The following is a 17,496-nucleotide window of genomic DNA, read 5'->3' on the forward strand; positions in this document are numbered from 1 at the left end:
GCTTAGCTGTAGGTCAAAGTGGTCTGTAAGGGTTGTATTATTTAAGATTTTAGCGATAGCTGATGGGAGTCTGTCTACCAAAGACATGAAATTGTCACCCGGTTGGCTGAAAAAACTGGGCAACTGTCTTGTTTTGTTCATTAGCTGCTTTAGATGGCTTTCACACCGAGCCGCTCGGCTGTAAAGTGGCGCTATTTTTAGCGCCGCTTTACCATCGTTTTAGCGGTTTCAATCGCCCGCTAGTGGCCAAAAAGGGGTTAAATTAAAGGAGTGAAAGGAGCCGTTTTTTTCAGGCGCTATACAGGCGATATTTTTAGCGCTATAGCGCCTAAAAAACGCTGGCAGTATGAAAGGGGTCTTACAGAGAAGTGAGATTCAGCTGACACTGCTGATTTATAAAGGGATCAGAGATCCCCGGAGCAGCTATCCATAGCTCCTGAACAAAGATAATTATCTGTATTCGGCTCTAACAAGCTATTTAGATAACTATTGACTAGAACGATTCAAAATTAATGTTACTGCAATGCAGCAGTGTGCATCTGGCTTTATGCCTTATGCTATAGAAGTGCAGCCATTTTTGGGATGCCTGCATCTAAATAAAACATAGTGCTTTCACCAGGATAAGGTTAGGGCCTGTGTCATAGGGCTTTGGGCTTGTGTTGATGGCATCTGTTTGAAACACTTCAGACATCACAATTTATTGACTGGTGCAGTCTGTATTCTCCACTGCAGGTGGCGCTCGACTACAGCGGGAATGCAGGTGGGGGAGGAAGTTGAGAGGTACTTGGTTCCTCTATGATTTCCTGGGTCACAGGGAGGCAGCTATCCGATTGGATGCTGGCGCCACATGTGACTTTGAAGGCCATCTTGGATGAGGTAAAGTCTGTTTAACCACTTCAGCTCTGGATGGTTTATCCCACTTCATGACCAGGCTACTGTGTTACTTTAACTGACTCTTGCACGGTCGTGCGGCACTGTACCCAAATAACATTTTTGTTTTTTTTCCCACGAATAGAGCTGTATTTTGGTGGAATTTGATCACCTCTGCGGTTTTAATTTTTTGCGCTAAAAACAAAAAAAAAGACCAACAGTTTTGAAAAAAAAAGAAAAAACACAATATTTTTCACTTTCTGCTATAAAACACATCCAATAAAAAAAACAGTCAATTTAGGCCAATATGTATTCTGCTACATATTTTTGGTTTTGCGTAAAAGTTATAGCATCTGCAAACTATGGGATATTTCTTCTTATTTATTTATTTTTACTAGTATTGGCAAATGAATGTGGCCTCTTATGGAGTAATACAAAAATAAGAATGAGTAGGGGCTTGTACCATCATCCAAAATCAATAATATGTGAACACCTACTGGTGACATATTGTGTATAACTTTGATGTTTTATCTGTAAACGATTAATTGTTTATTGGCATCAATAAAATCCTTTGTAATTTTTATATATTCATTTGTTATATTATTTTTATTGTACCGCGATAGTCCAACTGCCCCCCTTTTTCATGGTAGCCTGGTTGGGGATCAGGCTCCCAATTTCCATATTACTAGTATTGGCGGCGATCAGCAATTTATAGTGGGACTGGCTGGGAAGGGATTAAGATTAGGGGCAAGCAAAGGGTTCATTATATGCTTAAATTGTGTTTACCAACTGTGAGGGGGAGGTGTTTTGACTAGGGGAAGGCAAAGATCCATGTTCCTGCTTAAAATAAACACAGGATCAATACCTTCCCCTCTGACAGAACGACAATCTGCCTTGTTTACACAGGCAGATTATTGTTCTGCCTCTGTACTGTGTAATCAGTGGGTGCCGGCGGACATCGAGTCTGTGGTACCGGCCGCTAGGCTCCCGCTGTGTATAATCACAGCAGGAGCAGGTCCCGGGCGCCGCAGATCCGCATGTATGGATGTCATGGAAAAAAGATTACTGGCCCTTTTTAATTGTATCTCTTCCTCTGGTAGAAATGGTTCTGAAGCCTGCTGGTGGCTGCAGTGGGAGAATGGCCAAAGTGTATGATCTAATCCAGAGAATCAGACCCAGGAGATCCTGCCATCTTACAGTTCCTAGAAGAGTTTCCAAAAGACTTAAGTTTCTCTGTGAATGCCTTAGAAGACCCCATAAGACCACCATCTCTGTCCACATGAGAAGGATGCCATAGCTCAAGTGTTGGTTGGAAAACATATCTGCAAAAAGCAAATTGAGAGGCTGCCCTTTGAGGTCAAACACTTGTTTAGACTGCCCTTGGATGCCTTTGTCCAGAGAGCGACTTTGAAGAAAAGCATGCTCTTACCCCCCAAAAAAAAGGCGAAGGTAACAGGTCAGAAACCAGTAGTGCCTTGAGAATCCAAGAGTTTCTATCATAAGAAAAAAAGCCTCTGGCCTATGTCTTGGTTCCATAAGAAGAATGGACCCCCAAGTCCTCTGGATCTGGAGACAAGTGATGGGGTACCCAGACTCATGCCAGTGGGGGGGGGGGTGTCTATCAACCTTTGTGGCTGTTGTGACTCAGGAAGTTACAGTCGATTGGGCTTGCAGTACGGTTTATTACAAACTAGAGTTTCCTAGCTTTCCTCTTTAATGCTTTATGCATTCAAGTATATCTTCGGAGCGGTTTTCCTTGCAGCTCTGGAAAGGCTGCTCTTACAGGGGTTTTTGCACCTGTGTCTGAAGGGGAGTGGCTTCACGACTTCTGTTCCAACCAGTTTACGGTTGCAAAGTCAACCAGAGACATCTAGCCTATTCTGGACCTGCAGGGTTTCAACAAGTTCCTGATGGTACGAAATTGCGGGGTGAAGTCAACCCAGTTGGTGATTGCTTCACTTCAGGAAAGGGGCTTCCGGGCATTAGTAGATATTAAAAATGCCTACTTACACATCTTGATTTTACAGCTCACAATTTTCAGTAGAAGATAGCTACTACAAGTTTGTGGCGCCGTTATTCGTCTTGTTCATGGCATACTACTTACCAAGATGTTGGCTCTAGTTCTGGGGTTGCTAAAGGCTCAAGATATTTCCATTGTGGGGTACCTGGATAACCTGCTTCTCAGGGAGTACTCGGCTCAGAAGCTGACTTTAAATCTCCAACAGATGGTACAAGTCCTGGAAAATTTCTGTTGGGAGCTAAATCTTCAGAAGTCAACTTGGGACCCAGCACAAAGTCTGGTGGATTTAGGCTTAGCCCTTGACAAAGCACTGGCAAAAGTACCATTCCACAGTAAAAGTGCCTGTCTGTTCAATCACAGTTGGAGTTCTGTTAAAATGCTTCCTGCCTGAGGGTGCTGGGAACGATTATAGACGCTTTTTATGTACTTCCCTAGGGAGCAGTAAAGTAAAGAATTAATGGTTGGGTATAATTCCCTTTGAAATAATTTATCAGGTTTAATCTTTGAGGTGTGTTGTATGCAGGGGCGGACTGACAACTCATGGGGCCCCTGGGCAATAGGAGATTATGGGAGCCCCAGGCAATCAGACATTATGGGGCCACACAGTATACACAAACACACACACAGTATACAATTCACACAGTATACGCAGACATGTTTCTATTGGCTGAGAAGGTACTGGAGAGGTGGGGTAGCTATAATCTAAGGATTTTTAGACCAAAGGGATGTTGGTAAGGGACATTTCAGAGACAGATGTAAAAAAACACAGATTTTTACATACTTTCCCTAGTTTTACTGAGGCTGGCAATCCTGATGGGGCCCCCTAGTGGCACGGGGCCCTCGGGCAGTGCCCGAGTGTCCCAATGGTCAGTCCACCCCTGGTTGTATGGCGTTTGTTCAGGTTGTTACTACATGAAGAAAGGTGAAACGTGGTGGATAACGGAAAAATTAACTATTAGGCCGCGTACACACGGGCGGACTGTTCGCCCAACTTAGTTTGTCAAACAATCCGACAAACAGTCCGCTCAAAATTTCCATGAGCGGACTTGACCACACACGATGAACGAACAGTCCGCTGAAAGCGTGCGCGATGACGTGAACGGCACGTACGACGGGACTCGAAAAACGACGTCCTATACACTGCAATGCAACCTTCGGCGTGTAAATCCTTTCTGAGCATGCGCGGAACTTAGTTTGACGAACAAGCCTACACACGAGCGGACTGTCCGCTCAAACCAAGTTTCAGCGGACTGTCTTACGGGAATTCCGAAAAACTTTGTTCGTCAGACTGTCCGCTGAAACTGTCCGCTGAAGCCCACACACGAGCGGACTGTCCGCTGAAACACTGTTCAGCGGACAAAGTTGGGCGAACAGTCCGCCCGTGTGTACGCGGCCTAAGGTGTATCTATTCTTTTAAGGGGTGCTTTTGTGGAGGCAATAGTATAAGGGAATTACCAGTCAGAGTAATTTTATTATCAAAATTTACAGTTTTTGTTCAAAATTTTCAGCAGCAACTTTGTTCCCCTTGATTGCATATTTCTCACTGCTAGTGTTTCCTCTATCTGGCTGCCTAAATGAGCGCTGTACTGTGATATTTATAATAGTCACACACTAACAGGAAGCTCTGGCAGAGAACTTGTATACTATGACACCGAGAGAGGTCATGTTACACGGGGCCAGCAATGAGAAATTTCAGCCCCACATCAATCCGCCAGCAGGAAAACAAGCCATGACGCTGTGCGTGGAATGAACACACACATACAAACACACTGAGATATCAACGGCGCTCCTTTACTCTTGTTTTGGGAGATGCAGACGGACCAGAGGAAACTCAAACTTCTCACCAAAACTTCCTGGCCTATTTTTCCCCTTGGCTCCCCTCCCTCTTCCTCCCAGGAAGACCAGAAGGAGCTGTCACGCGAAAGGCCCATTATGGAATTCTTAGGAAAACACATGCGTGTGTGCGTACGTGTGAGATTAATGACAATGACCAAGCAAAAGAGTCCGTCACATGGCTCCATAGACTGACCTAATGACAGCTATGGCCTGTGTCATCCCCTGGATCCCGGGGCAGGAGACAGAGTGCTGTGGGGTCAGCCTTGTTCAAATATGAGGGAAAGGTAGATAATTAACCCAGGGTCAACCATTTACAAACATGCTGACAATATGGTCAAGAATTTCTTATCATAACATGGGCAGCGGCACGCCTTGTTTAGGTCTTTGAAGGACTTTCACACATATGCGGCTTAGTGGTTAGCGCTTCTGCCTTGCAGCACTGGGACCCCAGGTTTAAATCCCAGCCAGTACATTAGCTGCATGGAGATTGCTTGTTCTCCTAGTGTTTGCATGGGCTACCTCTGGGTACTTCTCAGAGGTAATCCAAAAGACATGGTGGTAGGTAATTGGCTCCCATCTAAAGTGTTTGCATTCAAAAGCTAAGCTCACCTTTTACATAACCGGTCTACGCAGACAAGGGGCCCCTAAAATGTTCTGATTGGGCCAGTATCTAGATGAAGTTGATCCAGGGAAAATCCGATTGCCTCTTGGGGGATCAGGAAGGATTATTTTTCCCTGCTGTAGCAAATTGGATCATGGTTTGCTGTTTTTTTTTTTGCCTTCCTCTGGATCAACTGTGGGCGAAGGATTGTGTATATGGGAGTGTGTGTTTTTTTTTTTTTGTTGAACTGAATGGACTTGTGTCTTTTCTCAACTTGACAAACTATGTAAATAAAAGGTGAACTTAAACCTTAAACATAGGGACCTTAGATTGTTGTTATACTCTATAAATGTAATAAATTATGAATGTGCTTTGGCTTCTGTTAATTTATGCAGGGCTGCTGTCGGAAACCACAGGGCCCCATACAGCCAATCTGACAGTCGCCCCCCCCAAAAACAAAACAAAAACAGTTTACTATGCTTCAGTTATGAATGAACACTGTGAGTGATCAGTACAGATCACTCATTGTGTTCATTCAGGAAAGCAAGAGGCTGGTAAATGTGACAATGATGGAGCGATCACTTGTCAACAAACCAGAGCTTGTCCGGTGCAGCTCCTGCTCTCTCCTCGCACCGATCATTACAGTGTGCGAGGAGAGGAGGGAGCTGAGTTCAGCAGCGTTCTCTGGAGTGCCCACAGTGTTGATCTGTGCCTATCCATGTAACATCCATCCCTGGCTCATCCATGCTCCATATGTGCCCATCCATACTCCATCCATCCCTGGCCCATCCATGCTCCATCCATCCGTGCTGAATCCATCCATCTGTGCTCATCCATTCTCAATCCGTGCTCCATCCGTAATCATCCATGCTCCATCTGTGCTCATCCATGCCCATCCATGGCTCATTCATGCTCATCCATGCCTCATCTGTGCTCATCCGTTGCACATCCGTTCTCACCCGTGCCACATCAGTGCTCATCCATGCCACATTCTTGCCACTGCAGTGCCCATCAGTGTCTCACAAAAGTGTAATAGGTAGTCAAATTAGATTTGATATGTATGTTGCTGACAGTGCTTCCTTTATGTTGGGCCTCTGTATGTGGCCAGGCTGTGTAAAAGTCTCACACATGTGCTATTGCTATACTCAGGAGGAGTAGCAGAATGTATTTTGGGGTGCCATTTTTGCTATGTACATGCTATGTGTTAGAAATATCTCATAAATAGACAACTTTGTGTAAAAAAAAAAAATGGGTTTTCATTTTCCAAAAACTTGTGGAAAAAAATGACACGTTCAAAAGGCTTGTTATACATCATAGATTATACACTGGGGTGTTTACTTTCCAGAATGGGGTAATTTTGGGGACGTTTCTATTGTCCTGGTGCTTCAGGGCCTTCAAAAGTGTAACAGGAAGTCAAAAAATAAAATGTGTAATTTATGTCCCTAGAACGCCTGATGGTGCTCCCTGCATGTTGGTCCTCTGTATGTGGCCAGGCTGTGTAAAAGTCTCACACATGTGGTATCGTCATACTAAGAAGGAATAGTAGCATGTGTTTTTGGGCGTAATTTGTGGTATGCATATGCTGTGTGAGAGAAAAAAACCTGTTAATATGACAATTCTGTGAAAAAAAGAAAGAAAAATCTTAAATTTGCAAAGAATTGTGGGAAAAAATTACTTAAAAAAAACTCACAATCCCTCTTACTAAATACCTTGGATTGTCTACTTTCCAAAAATGGGTCAATTGGGGGTATTTATACTTTCCTGACTTGTTATTGTCTCAGGAAATTAGATAGGCCCTCAGTACATCAAGAGAGATCAATTTTCAGTGATTGGCACCATAGCTTGTAGATGCTATAACTTTCACAAAGATCAAATAATATACACTAATTTGGGTTATTTTTACCAAAGAAATGTAGCAGTATAAATTTGGGCCAAAATTTATGAAGAAAAATTACAGATTTGCAAAATTTTATAACAGAAACAAAGAAAAATGCATTTTGTTACAAAATTTTCTGTCTTTTTTCATTTATAGCGCAAAAAAATAAAAAACCCAGAGATGATCAAATACCACCAAAAGAAAGCTCTATTTGTGTGAAAAAAGGACAAAAATTCATATGTGTAGCATTTTGCCTGACTGAGTAATTGTCATTCAAAATGTGAGAGCACTGAAAATTGGTCTGGTTAGGAAGGGGGTTTAAGTGCCCAGTGGGCAAGTGGTTAATGCCTGACAAAGGGGTCCTGCGTGACTCCGAAACGTTGCACTACTCTTTTGATGTGATCATTCATTAAATAATTCCTTGTGTGCTGGCAAACATTTTCCTTGCGACTTTTGAAACAGTTCACAGCTGGTTGTTGCTGCAGCACCCAATCCCTTGAGAGCTTTTCCAGGAACGTGTGCGATGGGAATATGGAGTACTCTTTGTCTACATAGTTTGTCCCAAAAGGCATCTCTCTTTCACTTCTTAGAATGCTGGGTGTGGGCAGTATGTTTTGTGGAAGCAGAAGGGAGACCTACCTAGATATCTTCAGCACCAGTAAATAACATCTAAGCCCTTGTACACACGGTCGGACATTCCGACGGAAACTGTTGCATACACACAGTCGGACAAAGTTGTCGGAAAATCCGATCGTACGTAACGTGATGATATTATTTCGTTATGACGGGACTACGTTCAGGCTAGTAGCCAATAGCTTTGGTCTAGGAATTTGATTGGATCATGTTGTCGGAAAGTTTTATAGCCCAGCTCTAAAACTTTGTCCGTCGGATATTCCGAGGGAAACATTTCGTTGGAGCCCACACACAGTCGGATTATCCGACAACACGGTCCGATCGGACATTTTCCGTCAGAATGTCTGACCGTGTGTACAAAGCCTAATAGTGATTGGCAAAAATCATTCAACAAATTTCTCTCTTGGCAGCAAATGTTAATAGGTGTCTTTGGTAAACAAAGCCCCAAGAGAAGCCGTGTATGGGTCTAATTTGCAGCCTGGCTGGGGGAAGATGGGGTTATTCTAGTACACTAAGCAATATGGAATGCTGGGCAAGTCCCAAAATACATGTGAACATCAGCCAATACTGCACTGCCAGGAGTAAGTTAATTATTGTGTCATGCAATGGAAGGTTTTTGTGACAATGATTGCCAAGTTAAGATGAGAAATTAAATGGCAGTAAAAAAAATGAGGACAAAGGATCATTCGATATTGACAATTTCAACCTTTTGGAAGACAGAGTACATTATATTACCAAAATTATTGGGACACCTGCCTTTACACGCACATGAACTTTAATGGCATCCCAGTCTTAGTCCGTAGGGTTCAATATTGCATTGGTCCACCCTTTGCAGTTATAACAGCTTCAACTCATCTGGGAAGGCTGTCCACAAGGTTTAGGAGTGTGTCTATGGGAATGTTTGACCATTCTTCTAGAAGCGCATTTGTGATATAGTGTAATATAGTGTATATATGAATAGAGTATGATAATCAAACAAAAAGAGTGGTCAGTAATTTGTATTTGTTTTTGTCACATAGCGTAAACAGACATCTACTAATATATTTGTCAGATACCTTGTGCCAGCCATCAGGTTAATGCACATACCCATAAGTGTGCACATGTTAACAGGCATAGAAGCTGAACTAGACATGTGACTGGGCGCATGTACATAACAGGGTACACACAAGCATGCAGGCACATCCACCAACGATACTGGTGCCAAGCAGGCTATTTAAAACAAACTGAGTACTGCATGGAATCACTGCTGAATGGTCTTTCAGTCTGTACTCCTGTGATTCATGATCCTGAAACTTATGCTGACCTTGTTACTGACCTGCTTTTGAATTATCATTATCCGCCTATGATTGCTGCTCATCTCCATTACTGACCTCGGCCTGAAGTTCTGACCAGGATTCTGCCTATCGACTTGGTACCTTGCTTCCTGCACATTGCACGTTGCCAACCAATGCTTGTTTCTGACTCTAATCCTTCCTACAATTTGGTGTCTTCTTAGGCAGTTGTTAGTGGATCTGCTCATAACTGAACTTGGTGTACTCATTGTGTACCACCAGCTTTACTCCTATTATTCTGATACTAGTGCTCCCAAGTTTCAGCCTCCAGTGTCTGCACCCTGGCACTTGTGTACCTCCATTGCTTTTGCAGACCCTATCCCATTTTCCATGGTTGTTTGGACAGGAATTGTGATAGAGGCCATCCTCAACATCTTTGGCTCCTCATTCAGATATGTAACAATATAATACGAGATGTGACAATTTAATTCCCAAGATGCCCGCGGCGTAGCACTATGGTGGTAAGTCACAAGGCCATTTGCACTCAAGCGTGTTCTGACACGTTCTAACTTGCACTTGCCTGGGTCGCTGACTAGTTGACTCAGTCTTTACGGAGTAGTAGAAGAAATAACATGTGCGTGCGTTGCACTGTTGGCAGAAAATGAGTGACAAGAATCTGGAGCAGCAGATTAACATCACATTTTGTCTGAAAATTGGCAAAAGTGCGAGTGAAATTTTAGCTCTGTTACAACAGGCTTATGGTCAACACTAGGTGAAAAAATTCATTATTTTTGAATGGCATAGGTGGTTTAAGGAGGGACAGGAAGATGTCCATGATGGTGCAAGAAGTGGGCAGCCAAAAATGCAAAGGGCAGATGCAAATGTGGACAGAGTGCGAACCCTCATGTGTTTTTTTTTTTGATCACAAGGGGATAGTTCACTAAAAGTTCATAGAACATGGGCGGCACAGTGGTGTAGTGGGTAGCACTCTCACCTAGCAGTAAGAAGGGTCGCTGGTTCAAATCCCAACCATGCCTGGAGTTTGCATGTTCTCTCTGTGCCTGCGTGGGTTTCCTCCCACACTCCAAAGACATGGTGGGTTAATTGGCTTCTGTCCAAAATTGGCCCTAGTATATGAATGGGGACCTTGGATTGTGGGCTCCTTGAGGGTAGGGACCAATGCAAGTGTGCAATGTACAGGGATAGGGACAATTGTAGACACTCACTCAGGATGGACTGGTGTCTTTATTCTACCTTACTAACTGTGTAACTTGGTACAATGGTCAACCAACATTGTTACTTGGAAATTCTGAAAAGGTTACAGGAATCTGTTTGTAGAAAAAGACCGGAACTCTGGCCTGACAAGTGGATTCTCCACCATGGATCCTGCACAAACTTTTTTTTTTTTTTTTACAATCCATTCCAGAAATTAAATGGTCCAACCTCATATAATGATTTTATATACAAGTGAGAGCCACTGCCTAGAAGTGCAAGCTACAACTACACCATTAGGAGCTCTGGTAAAGACTAGGCACTCCTAGGCATTGCATCTCACAGTAAATCTTTGCCACTCACTTGTGACCCAACTGGAAATCTCTGTTAGGTCAGACTTTGTACACAGTTTTATTTTGGATGGTTCACACCATCTTCACACCAGCACTGACCTCTGCTATTCAACGTCCTCCTCTGGCATTCAAAACTCACCAATGATTTAACTTAATTTCCCCTTGATCCAAAACTAGGAGTATGCAATCCCTTAACCCAGCCAGCAAAATTCTGCTTGTCCTGTGGGCTCATCAATGCAATGCCAAAGAATGTTGACCCAGATGATGTACCTACCATGGCCCCCTGTCACCACACCAACATCAAGAGTGCCAACTAACCATTGGGACTGAAACATTAGGTCTTAAATCTAATCTAATAAGAGAAAAAAAATGGAAGCATCTGTTGCCTAACATTCAGCAGGTTATGTATACAACCTACCATAACAGCCAATTCTACCCCTCCAATATGTGAGTATATGTGTCATTCACAGAAAAAAAAAGCACTCACCCCAAATTTGGCCTTCAATGTTCCATATTGTATAGTGCAAAATAAGTAGTATGTGACATTTTCACTTGCTTGCTGTTGAATATTTTGAGTATGACCTATAGTATATGTATATATATATATATATATATATATATATATATATATATATATATATATATATTTGTTAATTTTCTTCTAGATGAACATCAATAAGTCACAATCATTTTACCGCCACTGAACCGGAGAGTCCTCAGATAAAGCCTAGTTGCTTTAGGTCAGTGTTTCAAGCAAAATGCATCCAGAAGATAGGAAGAACAGTCACTGAACAAGCATCTTCTAAAGGAAGTCAGTAATGGAATTAGGTTTACATTAGTCACATCAGATTCACTTAGAAGTTGCTTCAGTCCAATAAAAGTTATTTTAGAATACAGTGGGAAAGGATAGAATTAGCATCAGTTTTTTTTTATTTTTTTTTTAGATCCTTTATTTTTGACTCACAAAGCAGTCTATAGTTTACAGATTTCTCAGTCAAAAAATAATTCCATAATTTTGTCATTGGATATCAAAGGATTCACAGCTACAGTATTTCCACATGTTATAAACAAGATGACCTGTCTTGACTTTTACATTAACCAGTTGTCTTAACTACACTGGGTGGGGGGTTCACATATTAGAGCTATTGGAGCTCTTCGTTTTAAATTGAGGGAAGGGTATACAGAGAGGGCAATTAACTTATCCATAATGGGGCGATCAGCCCGTTAACTGGTAGAATATGGGGGGTATGGAAAAGAAGGGAGGGGTTATGAAGGGTAAGTTATAGAAGTTGGGGGGGGCAGAAGAATTTTGGCAAATTTACCTGGGTAAGGAAAAAAATGGGGGGGGGGGGGTAGAGTAAGTTCTGAGGTGAACCTTTAGTGAGAAATTTTATTTTCCCCATGCAGGGCTGGTGCAAGAATTTTTTACACCCTAGGCGAAACCTAATTTTGCTGCCCCTCATTGGCTCCACCCATGACTCCACCCCCTTTGCAATATGTAACCCACCTGACCATTACACACACACTGACCCACCTACCTGACACATACACTGACCTACCTGACCATTACACACACACTGACCCACCTACCTGACACATACCCTGACCTACCTGACCATTACACACACACACTGACCCACCTACCCGACACATAAACTGACCTACCTGACCATTACACACATATACACTGACTTACCTACCTGGCAGATACACTGACCTACCTGACCATTACACACACACACACACACACACACTGACCTACCTAACTGACACATACACTGACCTACCTGACCATTACACACACACACTGACCTACCTAACTGACACATACACTGACCTACCTGACCATTATACACACACACACACACACTCTGATCCACCTACCTGACACATACACTGACCTACCTGACCATTACACACACACACACTGACCTACCTACCTGACACATACACTGACCTATCTTACCATTACACACACACACACACTGACCTACCTATCTAACTCCTATTTCCTGCACTACTCACCCCACCCCCCCCCCACCCCACATGCACAGCTCGCTGTAGATAGGGAGGATCCACCCTCTCCCTTACCTCTGCTTCATCGACCATCACATCCAGGCTCTCCTCAGCACTGGGCGGGCAGGGTTGCCCTGGTGTCCCCACTGGCCCGGGAGGTCAACTAACAGATGCTGCACCTCTCGATGCTCTGATCTCCACCGAGCCCCGCCCCTCCGCTGCACACACACAGCCAGAGGGACAGGCTGGAGCAAAGGAGTCCCGAAGCGGCGCTGTGAGCTTTTACTCTGAAGAGAGCGAGGGAACAGCAGGGCGCTCAGTGGGAAACATTGGGGGATTGGAGGCATGCAGATGTGTTCCCGGGACAGAGGCCATGGCTGCGCCCTGGGGGGTAGTGCGCCCTAGGCGGCTGCCTACTCCGCCTAGTGGTAGCACCGGCCCTGTCCCCATGCCTTGCCATCATGTAGGCAGGAAGTAGTTTATCCTCCATGCTGTAGGCAGCGCTGTGTTGCTGTGCCACTGCGCACATGGAGACCGAGAGGAACATTTTTCTGTGGCCCGATTGGAAACTGCACTTGGTATAATAAATTGCATTGCTCTTCTGGGGTTAGTGACTAGGGACAATGCTGGATGCTCTGCTATTTACCAGTCTGAAGGCATACGGCATAGAATATATGGATTAAATTAAGCTGAATCCAATTTAATTAAATGGAACGAGGGCTCAACCAGTAATAGGGTATTACCGAATTATCGGTTGAGACGGGATACCTCCAAAGCAAATAAATCACTGCAATATAGGAAAGGGGGTTGGGATAAAGAGATATCCCAAGAAAGCAACAAGGAGAATCCACCACGGTATATCATTGGAAATATCCAACAATTGTGTGGTGCTTAAAAGGTCCTGTACCATCTGGATAACATTTCGTAATTTGTCTCCTGAATTCTTGTATATATAGCGCTATCCCCTAGAGGGCAGCTAGATTGTGGGTCCCCCTACTCCTGCACAGGCAGGCAACACGCATTTTTCAACTTGCATCCAGACACAGAAACCAGTCCTTGGGCTTGTTTTTTGTCGTTTTATTAGGGGGATTAACAACTTGGATAGGGATGGGGGGGTTATGAAATGCCCAAAACGGAATTAGATAATAAAAACTAATCCCAGCCTGTATTCCCATTTCAATAATTTCAGTCCTTAATGGATCAATAGAAAATATCCCATCTGTTTTCAGGAGTTCCATGTTCCCTAAGTAGAAATGCCATCCCACCTGGCTGTCTTGAGAAATGTCCTAGAGCAAGGGGTTCAGGTTAGCTGTGACACTGTCCTAATGAAAGCTTACTAAATATTGCATCTGGCAGTCTTCTCCCTTTTTGACCCTGGGAGTAATAAGGCAGAGGTACTCCCGCTGTCCCTTGAATCCTGCTGCCTGCAACAACTGCTGTTCAGGCCTTCTGCTGAATAGATCTTTGCTCACTGGGCAGGGTATCTCCTGGGTGAGATGGTAGGTTAGCGGAGATGCCTCTGCAACTTCTCTTCCTCTCTCCTCAGCTCAAGCCTGGAGGCAAAGTCCCCTCACATGCCTCTGGATTCCAGTCTCAACACTCCATCTTCCACCCAATCCCCTGCTGGCCAGTCTCTTTTACATTTATGAGCCCATCCAACCACCTTGCTAGGCCTCCTACCCGGAGATTGGTCAGATTCTCATAAATATGCAGATCACTGCCCCCTCACCTCTGCCCGCTATGTTCTAGAACTTTCTTGTCATTTCCAGAACCGAGGGGAGTCACCAGTAGCTTGACCTGTAGAGCCCTCCAGCCTGACCTACATCTGAACCCATAGCAATTACCCAAAGTCACTTAAGCTACGGTGAGTCAGCTAAATTTTCCATTCAGCTTTGTACATTAGAGAGTGCTACATACCTATAGAGCAGTGGTTCTCAACTCCTGTCCTCAGGACCCACTAACAGGTGAGACTTTAGGTATTACATTGGGGCGATGCAGACTAGAATACTGCAATCACCGAGCAGCAAATTATATCACCTGTGATGTATTTCGGTTATCTTGCAAACCTGGCCTCTTAGTGGATCCTGAGGACAGCAGTTGAGAACCACTGCTATAGAGGATTTTAAAGAAAATGTTAAATTATTTGGCATTGTGGGGCTGTAAAGGTCAGTTGAAGAGCTGTCTGCCGATGTGGGAAGAAAGATCAGTGTATAACCAATCGTGAGACAAGGGTACACAACATGGAAACAGTGTCGCAAGGGACCTGTCTCTGTGCATAAGACCTCAAATCCTGTCAAGGGTCAAAAGACGTTTCCAGGGGGAGGTAGAATGAGTAGTAAGTGTCTGAGTTGTGGCGCTTGCCATGGAGTGAGGAGAAAAGGTCCCCCAAAGGATGTGATTATGTCCATAGTGTGTCACTACCCTGAGGACACAAAATAGGATGCTTGATAGATATCGCTGACCATTAAAAGGCGAAAAGGGCCTTCTCTGGCTCCAGGGGAAAAGGCAGGCTTGTTGATTGTGGGGTATAATGGCAAGGCCACTGGTGAGAGTTCACTATTTTTGTAGGGCTTGGGCACATACCTGCACAGTGGGCCCACTTGTTGGGTGGGGTAAAAGGGGATTTGGGGATATTGGTGTATACATTGTGTAAATTTCCCCTCACTTCCTATCCCAGTGACACAACAGAAAGTGAGATGGTCTCTCCAATGGGGACACAACAATAAATAAAATATTAGGGTAGCCAAATTTAAGAGGGGTTCAGTGGAAGCCTAGGGTTCCTCCAATGATGGAAAGGGGTTGCTTGAGCTGTGGCTAATTGACCTCCCATCTGATGGTGTCTATATAGTTGTGTCCAACTTCACTTATCAGAGCCAGTAGCATGACACTAATTATCTTTTTTTTTAGCCATCTGTAAAGGTGGCATTGTGGCCACCGATGTTAAGAGGGTAATTGTCCCACTGACCATCAATGTAAGGGAAGGGGCAGATTCTTCCTACTGACCACCAATGTAAGGGAAGGGGGAGATTCTTCCTACTGATCAGTAATGTAAGGGAAGGGGGAGATTCTTCCCACTGACCACCAATGTAAGTGGGTCATCCTTCCCAGTAACCATCAAGGTAAGAGGGGCATTTTTCCAACTGACCACCACTATAAGTCTAAGTTTAGATGTCCTGAAATGCGACCAGTGATGAATCACCTTTCAGAGAAGTTTGACAAGCATTGAGGCAATATATTGCCTCCTTAGCACCTGTTTTAACCCTGTAAATGCTGCACCACTTCATTACAACCTCATGCATTACATGTAGTTGCAGTGTGCTCCAATCATTTGAATGGGTCATGTTCAACAGTACTGCCCACCAAGCGCAACGGGGATATATTTTTGCCACAACATGTATACACCCCTGTCCAGCTGTCTTTACAATATAAGAGGGGCAATTGGGGGCAAAAGGTTTACTTTGTTGACAGCCATACCTGCTGCACATACCTTCCCTTCTTTCCCCTGATTCAGCCTGTAGCATCAAAGAGAATAAACCCTACGTACTCGCCTATCCCTGCACACTCCTATCCCTATCGGTGCACCAGTATATGGGTGTCAAGCATCAATGCTGTCATATGGGAGGATAGGGACTGACTTACAAGATCTCCCATACTTTTAAGTACCAGGTATTCTTTCTAACAAGTGGAGCAGCAGGGGAGAAACAGAAAGGTAAGTTTGTGCTCTTGCAGAGCGTGAAAGTAAAACTGTTGCTTTGCCTTGCATAAGCAGTTTTTATTTATTCATTTTTTGCCCAGCACCTAAAAGAACACAGATTTTGCAGCAATACTCACCTTCTTCCCAGTGCTGCCCCCTGCAGCCTCATCAGGAGAAACCAGCATCATTTAGCCAACTTCCTGCAAGCCGAAGATGTCAACGGCAAACTCCAGAGAATACAGCCCCAATGCAAAGGAGGATTTTTTTTTTTATCCTTTGTGGTTTCTGAAAGGTTATGCTAAGCATCCATCTTGTTTCTGTCAGCCATCTTAATATTCACAAACTTCCATTTCACAATATGTACAGTTTGAACACCCCTTTAACTTCTCAGATAACTGTCTCAACATGAGATTCTTCTAACCCGTGTGTTCTCACACACTTATCTATAACCTTCACACTGTTTCTCAGCATCTTTTTGCTACAAAAGAAATTATGTATCTTTTCTTATATTAATTCAGCTAGCTTAGAACAAAGAACAATAGCGATTTGTCTTGACCAGCTGTAATCGTCTTGATGTCTACTGCGCATGTCTTATTCTGTATGACGTAAAATACACTATATCATTTGCTTTGTAAAATCTCAATACAATTAGTTCTCGAAGGACGCCATGGTGTGTGTGTGAATTTATTTGTCCTTTGAGAATTGATTCCAGAGTACTCTGAATTTATACAATACGTTGGATCTAAGGTCTGAGAGGTTGAAGGGACCCCCCTAGACACAGAATTAACCCTAACAGAACTGGGGGCTCGTCTCGGGATGGATGTTAACCCTTAATAGACTTGGAAAGCTACTAACGGCTCGGTAAGTTAATTCTATTCTTATTGAGTGAAATTGACTTGCCGCAGTCCAGGTGTCAGGTGTGTGACTTGGCTTCCATCCCACAGAGATTGCTGTTGGGTTATAGAACCTCTCATAAGTATACATAAGTTGACCGGTCATGACCTTGGAGGTCATATAGTGTTTTGGGGACACTTGTAAAGGTTTTGGTGACCTTAAAAGAAAAGGTTTTGGTGACCTTAAAAGAATAGGTTTTGGGGACCTAGGAAAATTTACA

General features: G+C 43.7%; 1 long non-coding RNA gene across 1 annotated transcript in view; it reads right to left on the minus strand.

Annotated features, from left to right (window-relative positions):
• LOC143982977 (uncharacterized) overlaps positions 1-16,662 on the minus strand; it is a 42,209-nt gene extending 25,547 nt beyond the window's left edge. The window contains exon 1 of the long non-coding RNA XR_013274549.1: positions 16,520-16,662. This is a non-coding gene — a long non-coding RNA (uncharacterized LOC143982977). The remainder of the gene's footprint in view (positions 1-16,519) is intronic.
• Between the last annotated feature and the right edge of the window lie 834 nt (positions 16,663-17,496).

The sequence above is a fragment of the Lithobates pipiens genome, unplaced genomic scaffold, assembly GCF_037356315.1.
Source record: "Lithobates pipiens isolate NorthernLeopardFrog02 unplaced genomic scaffold, aLitPip1_a1.2 Scaffold_1, whole genome shotgun sequence".
Lineage (NCBI taxonomy): Eukaryota > Metazoa > Chordata > Amphibia > Anura > Ranidae > Lithobates > Lithobates pipiens.